Consider the following 21,225-nt stretch of genomic DNA (forward strand, 5'->3'; position numbering starts at 1 on the left):
CTCCACTTGCCTGGATGGGTGCAGTTCCAACAACCCTCAAGAAGCTCGACACCATCCAGGACAAAGCAGCGTGCTTGATTGGCACCCCATCTACAAACATTCACTCCCTCCACCACTGATGCACAGTGGCAGCAGTGTGTACCATCTACAAGATGCAATGCAGCAATGCACCAAGGCTCCTTACACAGCACCTTCCAAACCAGGGACCTCTACCAACTAGAAGGACAAGGGCAGCAAATGCATGGGAACACCACCACCTGCAAGTTCCCCTCCAAGTCACACACCATCCTGACTTGGAACTATATCACCATTCCTTCACTATCGCTGGGTCAAAATCCTGGAACTCCCTTCCTAACAGCAGTGTGGGTATACCTACCCCAAATGGTCTGCAGCGGTTCAAGAAGGCAGCTCACCACCACCTTCTCAAGGGCAATTAGGGATGGGCAATAAATGCTGGCCTGGCCAGTGACACCCACATACCTGAATGAATTTTAAAAAATATACCCTGTCAAGCCCCCTCAGAATCTAACATGTTTCAATAAGATTACCTCTCATTCTTCTAAATTCCAATGAGTATAGGCCCAACTTGCTCAACCTTTCCTCATAAGACAAGAGACTGAATTTTATACTCCCACCCTCAGGCCAAAGAGTGGGCTCATTTAAATAGCCGGGGGTGGGGGCCAGCTGTCCATCCCCGACATATTTAAATATTTATAAAGATAGATTTAATGAAATTAAATAAATACATCTCTTTTGCCCCTCTCACACCCACCCATAACAATTAAATTAATTATTTGTCCTTTCTCCCCTCAAAACACTTACCTTTGCCATCTGTCCTTCGCCTGCACCACACCCCCGCCACCCCATCCCACCAAACTGCACAAACATTAAACTACAACACTTCCCACCATCCCCTACACCAATGCTGTTAATTTGACCCTGTTCCCAACCCCCACTCCCGCACTGATAAACTTATCTCCCCCCCCCCCACCCCACCATGGGGATCCGAAGCCCCCCCCACCCCACCATGGGGATCCGAAGGCACAAGAGCCGCTGGGCTGAAGATCGCAGCGGGACATCTAGATTAATGGTAAGTACATGTTAATCTATTAATTTACTTTATTTGCATATAGTGATTGTGTTCCTGTTGCCGAGAGGCGTGGGGGCTGCTACGGTACCCCACTGCCACCGGGAGGATCGGGCTGGGCCCAGCCGCCGTCGAGGTCCATGGGGGGCCTCATCCGGGGCCATCTTCAGGCACCCCTCCCCCCTCCGCCATGGATCCCGACATTGAGGGCTCCTTAAAATCCAGCCCAACTTCTTTATCCCAGAAGGAATCAGCCTAGTGAACCTTGTCTCAATTTTTATACTTCACACCCTTGCAATAAATGCCAACATTCTATTTGCTTTCATAACTACTTGCTGCATGCTAACTTTATGATTCATGTACAAGGACATCCAGATCCTGCTGTACCGCAGCATTCTGCATTCTCTCTCCATTTAACTAATATTCTGCTTTTCTATTCTTCCTGCCAAAGTGGACAACCTCACACATTCCCACATTTTACTCCATCTGCTGAATTTTTGCCATTCACTTGAACTATCTATATCTCTTTGCAAACACTGTGTCCCTGTCACAACTTGCTTTCCTACCTATCTTTGTATCATCTTGGCTACAATACATTCAGTCCCTTCACCCAAGTCATTAATATAGATCATAAATAGCTGAGACACAAAGACACAAGAAAAAGTCATCCGTGAACTTTTTGTCACTGATGATTGTGCTCTGCTGGCCCAGTCGGTCAGACCTGCAGCATATAACAACAGATTTTTCCGAGGCGGCACAACTCTTCGGACTAAAAGTCAGTTTAACGAAAACTGAAGTCCTACATCAGCCTGCACCCCAAGAAAAATATAGACCACCAAGCATTGTCATCAAGGGAACCGAGCTGAATGCCATCAAGCAATTTACTATTTGGGGAGCGTCATCTCATTTGATGCCACCATAGACAAGGAAGTGGACAATAGGCTCTCAAAAAGCAAACAGTACATTCGGCAGACTCTACAAACGAGTGTGGAGCAACCACAGCCTCAGAGCACAGACCAAACTCAAAAGTGTACAAAGCCGTAGTCCTCACCACCCTTGGTTATGGCGCTGAGTCATGTGTCCAATACCACCATCATGTATGCCTTCTAGAGCACTTCCATCAGTGCTGCCTCCACAGCATCCTCAAGATCTGCTGGCAGGACCGCATCACAAACATTGAAGTCCTGGAAAAAGCCAACATCACCAACATTGAGACCATCCTCATGCAAATCCAACTGCATTGGGCGGGTCACGTTGCCCGAATGGATGACAGTCGCCTGCCCAAGATCGTGTTGTATGGAGAACTGACCACTGGTAAAAGGAACAAACGGGTCCCATGCAAACATTTTAAGGACTCCCTGAAGAAGTCCCTCTCTGTGTGCCACATCGACCATCGCCAGTGGGAAGCGCAGGCCATAGATTGTGATGCCTGGAGATGCTGCATCAGGAGATGCTACACCTTTGAGACTGAGTGAAGAACCAGCATGAAAGAGAAAATGAGGAAAAGGATAGATCCAATTGCCCCCAGCAGCGACTACACCTTCACTTGTACCTGCTGTGGGAGAATCTGCCGGTCACGAATAGGCCTGACTCGCCACCAGCGGCCCTGCAACCGATGAGTACAACCTTCCCAAAATCTTTGTCCGCAACGAAATGTCAAGAGGAAATAGTTGAGGCACCAGCACTGATCCCCGTGGCACTCCACTAGTTACACTTGCCAACCTGAAAATGCTCCATTTATCCCAAATCTGTTTTCTATTAGTCAGCCAATCCTCTATCCATGCTAATATATTACCTCCAACACCTTGAGCTCTTATCTTGTGTAGTAACCTTTTATGTGGCACCTTTTGGAAATCCAAATACACTACATTTACTGGTTCCCCTTTATCCAAGCTGCTTGTACATCCTCAAAGAACTCTAATAAAATTGTCAAATGCAGTTTCCCTTTCATAAAACCATGTTGACACTGCCTGATTCCATTTGGATTTTCTAAATGTCCTGCTAATTCTTCCTTAATAATGGATTCTAGCATTTTCGCAATAATAGATGTTAGGCTACCTGGCCTATAGTTTCCTGTTTTTTGCCTCCCTCCTTTCTAAAATAGAGGTGTAACATTTGTGTTTTCCAATCCACTGGAACCTTTCCACAATTGTCTAGTTTCTGGAGATTACAAGCAATGCATTCACTATCTCTTCAGCCATTTCTTTTAAGAGTCTAGGATGCAGGCCATCAGGTCCAGGGGACTTATGCATACGCATATACGAATTAGGAGCAGGAGTAGGCCATTCAGCCCCTCAAGCCTATGCCACCATTTGATAAGATCATGACTGATCTGTTTGTGACCTCAACTCTACTTTCCTGTCTACCCTCTATACCCTTTGACTCCCTTGTCAATTGAGAATCTATCTAACTCAGCCTTAAAAATATCCGATGACCCTGCCTCCACTGCTGTCTGGGGAAGAGAATTCCACAGCCTTACGAACCTCTGAGAGAAAAAAATTTCTCCTCATCTCCATCTTAAATAGGAGACCCCTTATTTTTAAACTGCATCTCCTGGGTCTAGTCTATATCATAACGGGAAACATCCTCTCAGCATCCACCCTATCAAGACTGCTCAAGATCTTATATGTTCCAATAATATCACCTCTCATTCTTCTAAACTCCAATGGATTCTTGTCAGCCTTTAGTCCCATTAGTTTTCCTAGTACTTTTTCTCTAGTGATAGTGATTGTTTTAAGTTCCTCCCTCCTTTTTGCCTCTTGATTTTCTATTATTCTTGGGATGCTTTTTGTGTCTTCTACTATGAAGATAGGTGCAAAATACTTGTTCAAAGTCTCTGCCATTTCCTTGTTTCCCATTATTAATTCCCCAATCTCATCCTGTAAGGGACCAAAGCTTGCTTTAGCTACTCTCTTCCTTTTTATATATTTGTGGTGTCATGCTAGGCCCCCACCTGCCAAAAACGGAGCACATTGATTTTTGTCATGAACATTGATTTTTTTAAATTTACTGGAGTGAAGAAAGAACAGATCAGCCGTGGCTGCAAAGGACATTTGCGTATTAACAGACAGTGTTTGGAAGGACAAAGCAGCCATTCCCTGACATTCAACCCACAGTGGACTTTTGATCACCAGATGTTGAAGGTGGGGGAGCTCGCATTCCAGGTTGCTAAGATGGCCGAATATACAAATGGACATGGTCAAACCAGCTAGTCACATGACTAACCTGCTGGGCAACCTGATTTTTGAATTTGTGCCAGCAGTTTGGGCAGAAAGCTGGACTGAGAAGATCTCTCTCCTGTCTGCTCCCAGCTCTTTCTCACAAGCCTCTGAATCCACTGATGACACATGAACCCCAAGAGAGAATAGTTGCATAAAACGAACAAGGTTTAAGAAGAATACTGGGCCCCAATGAAAAGCAAGATCTACCTACAATCAGGGACTCTACAATGAGCTCGAAGAACCGTAACAACTCTTCAGATATTGCCTCAAACCTTTCCACTTTATTTTTCTTCTGCTCTTTTCTGTCTCTATTTGCATGTGTGTACCGTGTATGCATGCTAGCGTGGGCGCATCGTGTATCTGTAGGCGTTAACCAAATTAGAGTTTAAGTATAAGTTTAATAAAAACTCAACTTTTCTTTTTTAAACCTGAGAAAATCTGTTTATGCAGGTTTATTTGCCTTATAATTGGAAAGCGGTGAACAAGGATTCACTGAAGGGGAGCTAAAAAAAAAAGGTGTGTTTACAATTAAACCCTGTTCCAGAAAGACCAGGTGAAGACTGAAAGGGAACCCTAGACCTCTTTCTCACCTAGTCGTAACAGTAGAATCTTTTACTGTTTTTATATTTCTTGATAGTTTACACTCACACTCCAATTTCTCCTTCTTTATTTTAAATCATCCTCTGCTGACTTCTAAAATTTTCCCAATCTTCTGGCCAAGCAGACCTTTTGTAGACCTTTTCTTTCAATTTGATGCCATCCTTAACTTCCTTAGTTAGCCACGGATGGTGCATCATTCTCATAGTCTTTCTTTCTCAATGCAATATATCTTTGTTGAGTTATGAAATATCTCCTTAAATGTCTGCCACTGCTTCTCTACCGTCTTATTTTCCCAGTCCATTGTAGCCAACTCTGTATTCATACCTTTGTAGTTGCCTTTATTTAAGTTTAAGACACCAGTTTCAGACTCAAATTTCTCACCCTCAAACTGAATGTAAAATTCTATAATGTTATGATCACTGTTGCCGAGATCCTTTACTATGAAGTCACTTATTAATCCTCTCTCAGTATACTTAACTAGGTGTAAAATAGCCTGCTCCCAGTTTGGTTCCTGAATGTGTTGTTCGAAAAAACAGTCCCTAATACAATGTATGAACTCAACCTACAGTCTTTGCCAATTGGATTAGTCCAATCTATATGAAGATTAAAATCATCTACGATTATTGCAGTACCTTTCCTACAAGCCCCCATTATCTCTTGATTTGTACTCCTGGGGTGTAGCTACTGTTAGGTGGCCGATAAACTACTCCCATCAGTGACTTCTTTCCTTTGCTATTTCTTATCTCTACCAAAACTGATTCTACATCTTGATTTTCTAAACAAGGATCATTTCTCATTACTGTATTGATCTCGTCCTTTAACAGAGCTCCTCTGTTAACTCTGTCTCTCTCCACAGATGCTGCCAGACCTGCTGAGTATTTCCAACATTTCTTGTTTTTATTACTTTAACAAAGCTACCTCACTTCCTTTTCCTTTTTTCCTATCCTTCTGAAATGTCACATAGCTTTGAATATTCAGGTCCCAGCCTTAGTCACCTTGCAACCATGTCTTTGTAATAGCTATCATATAGAATCATAGAATGTTTATGGCACAGAACGAAGCCACTTGGCCCATCGTGTCTGCGCCAGCTAGAAAACGAGCCATCCAGCCTGATTCCACCTTCCAGCATTTGGTCCATAGCCCTGCAGGTTACAGTATTTAAGGTGCATATCCAGCCACCTTTTAAATGAGTTGAGGGTTTCTGCCTCTACTACCCTTTCGGGCAGTGAGTTCGACCACCCTTTGGGGAGTATTTTTTTCCTCATCTCCCCTCTAACTTTTCGACCAATCACTTTAAATCTTTGCCCCCAAGTCACTGCTAAGGCAAATATTCCTACACATCCACTCTATCCTGGCCTCCTTACAATTTTGTACATTTCAATCAAATCTCCCTCAGCCTTCTCAGTTCCAAGGAGAACAATCCCAGCCTATCCAATCTTTCCTCATAGCTGCATTCTTCCAGTCCTGGCAATATCCTCGTAAATCTCCTCTGTACCCTCTCTCGTGCAATTACATCCTTTCTGTAATGAGGTGACCAGAACTGCACACAGTAATCTAGTTGTGGCCTAAACAATGATTTATACAGTTCCAGCATGACCTCTCTGCTTTTATATTCTATACCTCAGCTAATAAAGGAAAGGATTCCATATGCCTTCTTAACCACCTTATTGACCTGTCCTGCTACCTTCAGGGATCTGGGGACATTCACTCCAAGGTCCCACACTTCCGCTACACCTCTCAGTATTCTCCCATTAATCGTGTATTCCTTTGCCTTGTTTGACCTCCCCAAATGCATCACCTCACACCTCTCTGGGTTGAATTCCATTTGCCACTTTTCTGCCCACCTGACCAGTCCATCGATATCTTCCTGCAGTCTACAGCTATCCTCCTCGCTATCTACCACATGGCCAATCTTTATGTCGTCTGCAAACTTCTTGATCATGACCCCTACATTGACGCCCAAATCATTAATATATGCCACAAAAAGAAGGGGGCCCAGTACGGAGCCCTGCGGAATGCCATTGGAAACAGCCCTCCAGTTGCAGACGCTTGTCAACAATTACCTTTTGTTTCCTGCCACTGAGCCAATTTTGTATCCACCTTGCTACATTTCCCTGGATCCCATGGGCTTTTATTTTTTTTAACCAGTCTGTCATGTGGGACCTTGTCAAAAGCCTTACTAAAATTCATGTAGATCACATCAACTGAACTATCCACATCAATGTTACTTCCTTGTTACTTCTTCAAAAAATTTGATCAAGTTAGTCAGACAAGACCTTCCCTTAACAAATCCATGCTAACTATCCTTGATTAATCCTTCTAAGTGACAGTTTATCCTGTCTTTCAGAATTGATTCCAATAATTTGACCACTACTGAGGTTAGACTGACTGGCCTGCAATTACTCAGTCTATCCCCTCCTTTTTTAAACAACACTACATTAGCAGTCTTCCAGTCCTCCTGCACCAATCGGAGGGTTGGAAATTGATGGTCAGAGCCTCCGTTATTTCCTTACTTGCTTCTCTTAGTAGCCTGGGATACAATTCAGCCAGATTTGGCAAGTTATCCACCTCCAAAGCTGCTAACCTCCTAATTATTTCCTCTCTATGTTTATCCCATGTAATATTTCACACTCCTCCTCAACTACAATTTCTGCATTGACCCCATCCCAGCCCCTTTTTTGAAGACAGATTGAAAGTATCCATTAAGAACCATGCCCACTGAAATACACCCTACTCTTTCCTTAGTTATCCTCTTGCTCTTTACATGTTTATTAAACAACTCTGGATTTTCCTTGATGTTACTTGCCAATTTTATTTCCATGCACTCTGTTTGCATTTTAATTTCCTTTTTAATTTCACCCTGGCACTGTCTATACTTTTCTAGACTATTTTTTATTCATTCATGGGATGTGAGCATCGCTGTCTAAGCCAGCATTTATTGCCCATTCCTAATTGCCCTTGAGAGGGTGGCAGTGAGCTGCCTTCTTGAACCGCTGCAATCCATGTGGGGTAGGTAAACCCACAGTGCTGTTAGGGAGTTCCAGGATTTTCACCTAGCGACACTGAAGGAATGGCAACATAGTTCCAAGTCAGGATGGTGTGTGGCTTGGAGGGGAACTTGCAGGTGGTGATGTTCCCATGCATTTGCTGCCCTTGTCCTTCTAAGTGGTAGAGGTTGTGAGTTTGGAAGGTGCTAAGGAGCCTTGGTGCATTGTTGCAGTGCATCTTGTAGATGGTACATACTGCTGCCACTGTGTGTCGGTGGTGGAGTTAGTGAATGTTTGTGGATGGAGTGCCAATCAAGCGGGCAGCTTTGTCCTGGATGGTGTCAAGCTTCTTGAGTGTTGTTGGAGCTGCACCCATCCAGGCAAGTGGAGAGTATTCCATTACACTCCTGACTTGTGCCTTGTAGATGGTGAACAGATTTTGAGGAATCAGGCGGTGAGTTACTCGCCGCAGGATTCCTAGCCTCTGACCTGCTCTTATAGACACAGTATTTATATGACTACTCCAGTTCAGTTTCTGGTCAATGGTAACTGAAGTGGAGAATTTGTTCTCCCTTCCCCATGGTAATCAGACGAGACAGAAGTTTCTTCCTTGACCGGTTTATTCAAGCATATGCAGTGGAGACCGCATCCATACAAGATGACATGTGAACTCTCCGAGTAATTTCAAAACAACATTCTTATACCATTTTACAGATAACAGTTCGTTTGCATTTACCAACCATTCTGTTACACATTCTTATTCTCTTATCTCTATCCAATTGTGTCTACTTGTACATAGCTAGGTTACCCTATTACACGCTAAGCATGTATATATTATACTATCCAATCATTAGCAAGGCACGTACACATGAAACTTTGACTCTTGTCTGGTTTTTGTCACTTATGACTACTTGTGGTTCATCAGGCCTTCTCATTTGTTCACTGTTCTTGTCCTTTTCCATTTCAAATCCCCCCTTTTGGCCCTTGGCTGATGCCCAAGCTTGCCAAACTTGTTTTGATCCTTTGGGTGGCCAATCCTCCAGATCTGGGTAACCCTAAACGGCTAAATATATTTCCACATACCGCTGTCTATCTATCTTTTGTTCTCTCCTCCATTCATACATCCTCTTAACCTTCTTGATCAACTTCTTGAGTCTCCAGGTTCGACAGGCCAAATACAATACGCATTAAAGCCACATTTAGACTCCTGTGTTTTATATATAGGGTGAGGACATATACAACAGAGGCACCTATGCTACACCTGTCAATAGTGGTCCCTATCATCTCCCCCTCTATTTCCAGTGCATTTGGTGGTATGCTGTGGTATTTCACGTAATGATCTTCCCTTATAACTCCGATATTTTTAACCTTATAGAGTACCTTCTTATGGGTTGATCTTGGTATAATTGGTTTCACCAGGACCACACCTATCAACAGACTACTATTAACAATACAATTATCAATAGTTTTGTACACCCAGGTTAAAGCCTTGAGCTGGCAACCGGTCAAATTTGTTCAATTTCCTGTCTTATTAAGGCCTCATACAGAGCTCGGGTCTCTGCAGGACACCGTTGGGGCAATTTAATGTCAGAAATGTTTAGAACTATGGGTACCAGCTCATGGTGTACATTGTCATACAAGAATGTTATTTTTTGTTAGCACCAGTCCATTCTCTGGTCCAGGACTCAATGCTGGACACATGGGGTCTTTGTCCATCGTTATTGACTTCAGAGGCACCGAGGTAGTTGTGGGGTGTGTTGTGGGCATTGACGCTTCTTTTACTTTGACTTGGGTGTCCTTATCATATTTACTGTCCTTTGAGCAGAGTACCGAATAGGCACCCTCGCTTTCACGTATATTGAACGATCCTTACAGGAGTTGGTGATGGTGGTACCTGTTTCTGTAAAATCTCCTGTTCTGGTCACATCTTTGATGAGGCCATACCCCCAGGGACACATAATGCTAACTTCCTCACCCATGCTAATAGTTACTTGTTTTTTTTTAGGGTACCTCCTTGATGCAAACTCGTCGTGATGTTGCGACCTCCGCTTATCATTACCTCATCGTCCTGACAGTGGTCTCATCAATCTATTCTCCTCGGTTCCCTCCGTGAGTGCACGGATGGCACATATTAACCACCTGCGTAAACATAAGGTTTCTTTCTTCTGGAGTTATCAATCCGCATATATTTTTAACTGGGTGTAATATTTCCATTTACTCCCTGCTTTCATGTCAATAAGAGCGCATGTGTCACCTGTCATAATTATCTCATACGGTCCTGTCCATCGTGGTGCAAAGCTCGGTTTCCCTGGTAACTCCTCTACCATTACCAAGTCCCCCACCTTTGGGGTGTTCTTAGATTAATTTACCTGATCAGTTAACCTTAATAGTATAAACTTAATTCAGACTTATTAACTTATAATACTTATTAACTACACACAGAACAGAATAGCACGTGCCTTTTTAAAAAAAAAGATAGGTAAATTACGTCATTTGTCTTGTTCTTTCTTCAGGCGCCTTTTCAAATGACTGTAATAAAACCAAAAACTAAAGAAAAAGTTATTTAACATTCTTACACTTAAGGATTTAACACCAGCTTCTTAAACAAACTTTAATCTTTCCAATATTTCCTTTGCCTATCCTTCTCTCCCTTAAAAAAATATCTAATTTCTGACATGTGCCACTTAAAAACAGTCAGTAAAACATGTCTTCAAGTTTAAACTGCAAAATAAAGTAATAGCAGATTTTAAACGTTGGTCCAATTAAAGCAGTGTTTTAAACTTCAAATTAGATTTCTGCCAGACATCTTCAGACTTTCAAGGCTGAAGCTTTTAGCTCTTAGAAAATTGTTCATTGCCTTTTTACAGTTGCAAAATCAACTTTTAAAATAAAAATAAAACTTTAACTTGAGATATAATTCTATTTTATATCCTATTCCTGGCTGCACAATCTTAAATTGAAATGAACACACTCAACAATCACTTTTCACACTCATTCAATTCCAAACAACTTAGAAAATAGATTTCTGTAATGGGTTATGAATTCAAAGTACCAAAATCTGTGTCAAATTCCCGGTCCCGATGCCAAGGAACACACACAGGTTCAACTAGTTCACAAGCAAAACATGACTCAAGTTTCCCACAAAATATACATATGTAAAAATAGAATAAGTAACAGACTAATGCTTTCAACATTAAAGTCAGACAACAAAGAGTTAATGACTGTTAGTTCTACCGAACACAAGCTGCACATCCCAAGGACATTCATTTCATATGTGGAGGCTTCCAACATTCATACATTCGAATCAAAAGACACAGTCACTTGTTTATTCCTATCTTTTTGAGCGAGGTACCGGGACATACTGCCTTCCCCTCCCCATTGTTCTGCAAAGTCCAGCTGTGCTTTCTCAGCTGCAGCCATCCTTGTGCACTCGTCTCCCTTAATCCGCGCACCGGAGAACCCCTTGCCTCCCTTTTCTGCGCATCCCGGAAGACCCCTCTGTCTCTTGGTTACTGCTCGAATATGCCTTTACCCCACGCACACTTACTTTTTGGAGTATTTTTCAATAACTTGAAATAATACTCACCAAAGTGTCATCCCGTCTTTTCGGACCAAGAGGGTTGGAGATCCTGCTGACTATGCCAAACTGAAGCAGAGAATTTGTTCTTCTTTCCCCTTGGTACTCAGATGAGACATAAGTTTCTTCCTTGGCCGGTTTATTCAAGCATATGCAAGGGAGACTGCATCCAGACAAGATGGCATGCAAACTCCCCGAGTAATTTCAAAACAACATTCTTATACCATTTTACAGATAACAGTTCATTTGCATTTACCAATCATTCTGTTACATATTCTTACTCTTATCTCTATCCAATTGTGTCTACTTGTACATAGCAGGTTACCCTATTACACTCTAAGCATGTATACATTATACTATCCAATCATTAGCAAGGCACGTACACATGAAATTTTGACTCTTGTCTGGTTTTTGTCACTCATGACTACTTGTGGTTCATCAGGCTTTCTCATTTGTTCACTGTTCTTGTCCTTTTCCCTTTCAGTAACCCCCAGGATGTTGATAGTGGGGGATTCAGTGATTGTAATGCCATTGAATGTCAAGGGGAGATGGTTAGATTCTCTCTTGTTGGGGATGGTCATTGCCTGGCACTTGTGTGGCGCGAATGTTACTTACCACTTATCAACCCAAGCCTGGATATTATCCAGGCCTTGCTGCATTTCTACACGGACTGCTTCAGTATCTGAGGAATCGCAAATGGTGCTGAACATTGTGCAAATGTCAGCGAACATCCCTACTTCTGATTTTATGATTTAAGGAAGGTCATAGATGAAGCGGCTGAAGATGGTTGGACCTAATTCAGGCATTAAAGGGGAGGCAGTTTATTGTGTGGACTGATTACAATCTCCTGACAAAGCCAAAGCTAGGTTTTCTTGAACAGTGCAGTTAAGCTGTCTAAGCTTTACCTTTCGATTTTGAACTAAAGCATGTTCCAAGTTCTAACAATGTGGCTCTAGGCTGCCTTAGCATTGTGCTGTTTGTAAAGAGATTGAGTTATTGCCTAATTACCTTCCCTTGCAGAGACCTGTATGTGGTGGCAGATGCCAAAGAAGAAGGAATGATGCAAAAAGTGTCCTATTGCAGCTTGAATCATTGCATGACTCTGCAAGAGAAGGAAGGTGTCAATTAGATGAACGTGTGTAATGTGAAAGGGATCCAATAACAATCAGGCCTGATTCAAGAGGCTCAGAAGATGCCACTGTAATATTACAAGATATGGGAAGCAGGTAGTCTGTGGAAGATTAATGTCTGCAGGGCAAAATGTAATTGCTCCAAAAACCAGATTGTACCTGGTTATTCCATAAAGCTTATCAAGATAAATGAGACAGTGAACCCACTATAATAATACTCTCCAGAGGTAAGAGGCACCAGCAGAAAATGCAAGAATTAAGCCTATTAAAACACTGGGTAAATTTACAGGTTAATGATGGAATCCTGTACTCCCAGTGTAAAGACAGAGCTATATGGAAGTGGTAATTCCCTTCAGTGATGCCTTCATTTCTTAAAGTGAAATTACAAAAGCAATTTATGGTCAATTAGAACATGAGAGGGGAGGTGAGAGTGACTGCCCTTGACATCAAGGTAACATATCATTGAGCATGACATTAAGGAGTCCTAGTAAAATTGAAGTCAATGGAAATCAGTGGAAAGGTTTCCAGTGGTTGGAGTCATATCTAGCACAAAGGAAGACAGCTGTGGTTGTTGGAGAATAATCATTTCAGTGCCAGGATATTACTGCAGGAGTTCCTCAGGGCAGTGTCTCCGCCAATGCATCATCAGCTGCTTCATCATTGATCTTCCCTCCAACATAAGGTCAGAAGTGGGGATGTTCACTGGTGATAGCAGTGTCTTCAGTTCAATTCACAACTCCTCAGCTAATGAAGCAGTCCATACAGTCATGGTCCTATAGTTTTTTTTTCGGAATATGCGGTTTGCCTTTAAGGCTTCCAAGGGATCAGTATTGCTTTAAAAGTTGGCAAGCCTTAGGAGTTATAAGAAGGTGCATTTTCTTTCCTTAGAAACAGCCATTTGGAGACTGCAATTCAAAGGGTGCATTCTCATTACCATAGTTATAGCCACTGGGAGTGAGCCTGATGCAATACATTTGTTACAATTCAGTTTTGAACTGGCTTATGAGTTGAAGACAGTTTGTCCTAACAGAATACACTGACACACAAACACAGACACAGACAGCTGTGGTGTTCAGACACCTGAACAAAAGCTCTCAATCATTAAAACTGAAGGAATAGGATTTTAGTCTGTTTATTATTTTCTCTCAAAATTCTAAGCAAAGGTCAAGCCAAAACAGAGATTTTTTTAATATTCATTCATGGGATGTGGGCATCGCTGGCCAGGCTAGCATTTATTGCCCATCCCTAATTGCCCTTGAGAAGATGGTGGTGAGCTGCCTTCTTGAACTGCTGCAGTCCATGTGGGGTAGGTACACCCACAGTGCTGTTAGGAAGGGAGTTCCAGGATTTTGACCCAGCGACAGTGAAGGAATGGTGATATGGTTCCAAGTCAGGATGGTGTGTGACTTGGAGGGGAACTTGCAGGTGGTGATGTTCCCATGCATCTGCTGCCCTTGTCCTTTTGTCCTTCCAGTTGGTCGAGGTCATGGGGTTGGAAGGTGTTATCTAAGGAGCCTTGGTGCATTGCTGCAGTGCATTTTGTAGATGGTACACTGTTGCCACTGTGCGTCAGTGGTGGAGGTAGTGAATGTTTGTGGATGGAATGCCAATCAAGTGGGCTGCTTTGTCCTGGATGGTGTTGAACTTCTTGAGTGTTGTTGGAGCTGCACCCATCCAGGCAAGTGGAAAGTATTCCATCACACTCCTGACTTGTGCCTTGTAGATGGTGGACAGGCTTTGGGGAGTCAGGAGGTGAGTTACTTGCCGCAGGATTCCTAGCCTCTGACCTGCTCTTATAGCCACGGTATTTATATGGCTACCCAGTTCAGTTTCTGGTCAATAGTAGCCCCTAGGATGTTGACAGTGGGGGATTCAGTGATGGTAATGCCATTGAATGTCAAGCGGAGATGGTTAGATTCTCTCTTGTTGGAGACAGTCTTTGCCTGGCACTTGTGTGGTGCGAATGTTACTCTGGTAATCTCTGGTCATTTAAATTGAAGAAAGGGAAGTTAGACTGTGGCAATCTTTTATCCCTCAAAAACTCTAAAGTCAGACTGATTCCATTGAAAGTATTTGCAAGTCGTTAATTGTTAAAATTCGCTGGAGAAGTAAAGCAACATTCTGTGAGGACTTCGAGCGACATTGGACTGTAAATTTGCAAGGACTCTATTTTTTTCTATTTTAAATGTTGTTTATATCTTCATAGTGTTTAATAATTTAGTTCTTCTAATTAAAGAGTTAATTTATTGATTTAAAGACACCTGGTTTGGTTAGCCTCATTGGGGGGTTAATAGATGGTACAATTTGGCTGGATCTTTCTTTAATTTGGAAAGTTTTATATGATATGTTAGGCGATCTGTGGAACAACGGGATTGAATTATCAGTGCGTTTCTCCCACCACAATCAGAATCATATGTTTTGATTGGGTGCTTTGACAGGAGCTGTCGGTTGTAACATATTTATTGGAGGCTCGTCTGCAACCTGAATGACATATTAATTGGGGGGCTCGCTCAATATTTGAATCACATTTTAATTGGGTTTCTAGATTTGAATTATATCTTAATTGGGGCCTTGCTCGCAGTTGAATTAGATTTCATTCAGTGGCTCACGTCTGGGATCAGAATCAGACACATTTGGAGGGCTCGCATTTGGAATCATAGTAATTACTCGTCTCTGGGATAACATATTTAAATTGCGGACTTGCGTTTGGCATCAGATTAATTGCTCTCGAGTCTGAGATCTTATCAATTGGAAACTTGATTGTTGGGATCTAAATCTGACACCAATTACAAAGAAATTAAAAGAACCAGGTCTCTTGTATAATAAGGTACAGCATTACCCCTGAAATAATCAAGAGTGCCAAGCCTGCTATACTCTCAGCACTCCATGAACTGCTTTGCCTGTGCTGGGACGAGGGAGCAGTACCTCAGGACATGTGCAATGCCAATATCATCACCCTCTATAAAAACAAAGGTGACCGCGATGACTGCAACAACTACCGTGGAATCTCCCTGCTCAGCATAGTGGGGAAAGTCTTTGCTCGAGTCGCTTTAAACAGGCTCCAGAAGCTGGCCGAGCGCGTCTACCCTGAGGCACAATGTGGCTTTCGTGCAGAGATCAACCATTGACATGCTGTTCTCCCTTCGTCAGATACAGGAGAAATGCCGCGAACAACAGATGCCCCTCTACGTTGCTTTCATTGATCTCACCAAAGCCTTTGACCTCGTCAGCAGACGTGGTCTCTTCAGACTACTAGAAAAGATCGGATGTCCACCAAAGCTACTAAGTATCATCACCTCATTCCATGACAATATGAAAGGCACAATTCAGCATAGCGGTACCTCATCAGACCCCTTTCCTATCCTGAGTGGCGTGAAACAGGGCTGTGTTCTCGTCCCCACACTATTTGGAATTTTCTTCTCCCTGCTGCTCTCACATGCGTTCAAGTCTTCAAAAGAAGGAATTTTCCTCCACACAAGATCAGGGGGCAGGTTGTTCAACCTTACCCGTCTAAGAGCGAAGACCAAAGTACAGAAAGTCCTCATCAGGGAACTCCTCTTTGCTGACGATGCTGCTTTAACATCTCACACTGAAGAGTGTCTGCAGAGTCTCATCGACAGGTTTGCGGCTGCCTGCAACAAATTTGGCCTAACAATCAGTCTCAAGAAAACAAACATCATGGGACAGGACATCAGAAATGCTCCATCCATCAATATCGGCGACTACGCTCTGGAAGTGGTTCAAGAGTTCACCTACCTAGGCTCAACTATCACCAGTAACCTGTCTCTCGATGCAGAAATCAACAAGCGTATGGGAAAGGCTTCCACTGCTATGTCCAGACTAGCCAAGAGAGTGTGGGAAAATGGCTCACTGACACGGAACACAAAAGTCCGAGTGTATCAAGCCTGTGTCCTCAGTACCTTGCTCTATGGCAGCGAGGCCTGGACAACGTATGTCAGCCAAGAGCGACGGCTCAATTCATTCCATCTTCGCTGCCCCTGGAGAATCCTTGGCATCAAGTGGCAGGACCTTATCTCCAACACAGAAGTCCTTGAGGCGGCCAACATCCCCAGCTTATACACACTACTGAGTCAGCGGCGCTTGAGATGGCTTGGCCATGTGAGCCGCATGGAAGATGGCAGGATCCCCAAAGACACATTGTACAGCGAGCTCGCCACTGGTATCAGACCCACCAGCCGTCCATGTCTCCGCTTTAAAGATGTCTGCAAACGCGACATGAAGTCCTGTGACATTGATCACAAGTCGTGGGAGGCAGTTGCCAGCGACTGCCAGAGCTGGCGGGCAGCCATAAAGGCGGGGCTAAAGCATGGCGAGTCGAAGAGACTTAGCAGTTGGCAGGAAAAAAGACAGAAGCGCAAGGGGAGAGCCAACTGTGTAACAGCCCCGACAACCAATTTTTTCTGCAGCACCTGTGGAAGAGTCTGTCACTCTAGTATTGGCCTTTATAGCCACTCCAGGTGCTGCTCCACAAACCACTGACCACCTCCAGGCGCTTACCCATTGTCTCTCGAGACAAGGAGGCCAAAGAAGAAGAAGATACCATTGTTACGGCATTAGTGGTTGTAGCAGAGTTTTCGGGAAAGCAGAATGTTTCCCTGAGTGCCTTGATCATTTTAACTCAGAACAAATTAAAAGAATTGGCAGCGAATTTGGGGTTGGAATTAAAATCAGGTGCCAAAAAAGCAGGGATAATTGGATTAATAGCCGAACATCTGGAATTAGTAGAAGATGATGATGGGGGTAATACAGATGAAGGGCAATACGAGGAACAAGAAAGGGAATATGAAAAACATGAAGGGTAATAGGTCTGAGACTGATGCAGTGGAATTGGCTAGGCTTCAATTAGAAATGAAAAAACTGGAGCTTCAGCAGGAAAAAGAAACGAAAAAACTTGAGGCAGAAAAAGAATTAAGAAAACTTTAATTGGAAAAAGAGGAAAAGGAAAGGGGAAAAGAAAAATCAATAGTAATAAGAAAACTTGAATTGGAGGAAAGGGAGAAAGAGAGAGCATTTCAAAGAGAGAGTGAAAGAGAAGAGAGGGAATTTAAATTAAAAGAGATGGAACTAAGACAAAGAGGTAGTCTTAAATCCAGGTCAGGAAGAATCTGAATTTAGATCAGGACCAAGTAAGAAGTTGTTTAAATTTATACAGGCTCTTCCTAAGTTCGAGGAAAGGGATGTCGAGGCATTTTTCACATCTTTTGAAAAAATAGCCAAACAGATGAAATGGCCGAAAGAAAGCTGGACATTGCTTATTCGGGGCAGACTAGTAGGCAGAGCTCATGAAGCTTATGCCATGCTTTCTGAAGAGGCTTCTGCAGATTATGAGATGACAAAAAAGGCTATTCTCTCTGTGTATGAGTTCGTCCCTGAAGCTTGCCGTCAGAAGTTTAGGAACTTAGAGATTGACTGGGCAGACATATTTAGAATTTGAGAGGGTGAAGCAAATGAATTTTGACTGTTGGATACGGGCATTAAAGATAGAAACCACATATGAGAACCTTTGAGAATTGATTCTCTTAGAAGAGTTTAAAAACTCCATTCCTTCAGTAATGAGAACTCATATAGATAACCTAAAAGTTTTGAAAGCTAGACAAGCAAAAGAGATTGCTGATGATTTTGAGCTTGTGAATAAGCCAACCTATTTTGTCCGTCACCCCCATAAACCCAAGAAGAATAGAAAGTGGGAGAGTGAAAGGAAGGCAAGTAGCCGGGTACAAGAAGGAACAGCTGGGAATGCCCCAGGATCACCTCCTTAGGTCAGAAAGGAAGGTGCTGAGGGTAGAAGTGAGGTTCGCAAGCCAAAGTGTTTTCATTGCAACAAAACAGGTCATCTTCGTTCAGAGTGCTGGAAATTGTGAGGTAAACCCATAGGACTTGTTAGGGTACGCAAAGTTAGTGCAGAGGAAAAGACTCTGACTGAGAGTATAGCAGACCAGGCTATAGCTTTAACGACAGCTGTGAATGTGAAACCAGATACTAAAACTAAGAGGAGTGTAGAGGTTAAGAATAAAATACCTGAGTGTTATAATGATTTTTTGCTAAAGGGGAGAGTAACTCCGTATCCTGTAAGTGAGGCAGGAAAACCTATCATTATATTCAGGGATACAGGAGTGACCCAAACACTCTTGCTGGGGAAAGATATGAGGTTTCAACCAGAGAGCGCCTTGAACACTAAAGTTTTAGTTAATGGAATTGGTGGTTTGTGTGTACTTGTACCTTTGTATAAAGTACGCCTAGAGAGTGACTTAATAACTGGGATAGTAACTGTAGGTGTTGTCTACAGTTTACCAGTAAAGGGAATTGATCTACGCCTAGGACACGATTTGGCTGGATCAAAAATGGTTACAGAGGAACCATGTGAAAATAAGGAAACGGAGCAATTACAGGAGCAAGTTCTGGGAATATTTCCTGCGTGTGTAGTTACCCAAGCAATGGCTAAACAGGATCCATTGTCAGAGGTAAAAGGGGCACCACAAATAAATAATCAGGCATCTGAAACCTTATTTGGGGATTCAGATAATCCAAATGAGATGTTTAACAGATCGTCTATGATTGCAGCACAGCAAGCTAATCCAGAGATCTACCAAATAGCACAGACGGCTCTGTCAGAGGCTGAGGTGAAAGGAATTCCGGAAGGCTATTATATGGCACACGGGGTTTTGAGGAGGAAATAGAGACTGCCTCATAGACCTGTTGACGAAGACTGGACAGTTGTTGAACAGATAGTGGTACCACCTAAATAGCGATAAGAATTATTAAGGTTAGCACACAACATTCCCCTTTCAGGACATGGGGGAATTTGGAAGACCAAATCACACATAAGCAAACATTATTACTGGCCAGGTCTTACAAAGAATGTGAAATAATTTTGTAGGGCATGCCATACCTGTCAAATGGTGGGGAAACCGTAACCTACCATAAAACCAGGGGATCAGGTATTAGTGTTGTTACCGCCACAAGGAGAACCAGTGAAAGCATGGTTCAGTGGCCCATATAGAGTGATCAAAAGAGTGGGTAAGATAGACTACTTGATTGATACCCCTGATAGCTGGAAGAACAACCAGTTGTGTCACATTAATATGCTTCAAACCATATTACCGCAGGGAGGAGGATAAGCCAGTGCAGGTATGTCACGTATTGGGACTGTGGAGAAGGAAAAGGAAAGTGAAGATGAGGCAGAAGTAGGTCTAGGAAATTCTCAGATTGAACCTCAATTATGCCATTCGTGAATGCAGAATGGCTAGGGAAACTAAATAATAGGCTTTTACACAGAGGCAAAACAGCGTGAAGTCCTAACTAGAGTTTTCACAACGTTTCAAAAAGTTTATAGGGATAAGCCAGGATGTACAACCTTAGCCACACATGATGTGGTATAGAGGGAACCATTCCTTTAGGTCCAGACAGACAGGCCCAAGTGGAAGCAGAGGTACAATGCATGCTGAAAGGTAGCGTCGTTGAACCTAATCAGGACCGCTGGAATTCGCAGATGGTCTTTATGACGATACCTGGTGGGACGGCTCAAACTTGCAAAGACTCTAGAAAAGTCACTGTGGTAAAGAAGGCAGACTCCTACCCAAATTCTCATTTAAAGAACTGTATGGACAGAGTGGGCAACACAATGTGTCTTAAAGAGACAGTTGGAAGGATACTGTCAAATTCCTTTGACACCCCAGGGTAAGAAAAAAAATCAGCTTCTGTTACACCAGACAGGGTTTTCCAGTGTCATGTGATGCCACATAGGTTAAGGGGTACTCGAGAAACTGCTCAGAGATTAGTGAACCCTGTAGTGGTCAGTGCTTCTAGCTGTGCAGTTCACCTGGCAGAGGTGATGGACAATAGGGACACTTAGAAGGAAAACACAAGACAATTGGAAGACTATGCTTGTAAATTTAAAATGGGTAAATTAGAACAACCTTTTGAAAATTTAAAGCCAAAATGTTCGGGTGGAACTTGTTGCTGTAATCTAAACATTTTTTTTAGAAATGTGTACATCTATAAATACGTGGGAAAAAAATGCTAGCGTTTTTTTCAATTTGTATTTTTTTTAACCCATTGTAATGAAACATATTTCAGGAATGGCGTTTCATTCCACCAGGGGCGGAGGTGTCATGGTCCTATAGTTTTTTTTTCTCGGAATATGCGGTTTGCCTTTAAGGCTTGCGAGGGATCAGTATTGCTTTAAGAGCACGCAAGCCTTAGCAGTTATAGGAAGGCGCATTTTCGTTGCCGTAGAAACAGCCATTTGGAGACTCCGATTCAAAGGATGCATTCTCATTACCATAGTTGTAGCCACTGGGAGTGAGCCTGATACAATACATTTGTTACAATTCAGTTTTGAACTGGCTTATGAGTTGAAGACAGTTTGTGCTAACAGAACACACTGACACCCAGACAGCTGTGGTGTTCAGACACCTGAACAAGAGCTTTTAAACTGAAGGAATAGGCTTTTAGTCTGTTTATTATCATCTCTCAAAATTCTAAGAAAAAGTCAAGCCAAAACAGAGATCTCTGGTAATTTAAATCGAAGAAAGGGAAGTTAGACTGTGACAATCTTTTATCCCTCAAAAACTCTAAAGTCAGATTGATTCTGTTTAAAGTG

Source organism: Heterodontus francisci, chromosome 2, assembly GCF_036365525.1.
Source record: "Heterodontus francisci isolate sHetFra1 chromosome 2, sHetFra1.hap1, whole genome shotgun sequence".
NCBI lineage: Eukaryota > Metazoa > Chordata > Chondrichthyes > Heterodontiformes > Heterodontidae > Heterodontus > Heterodontus francisci.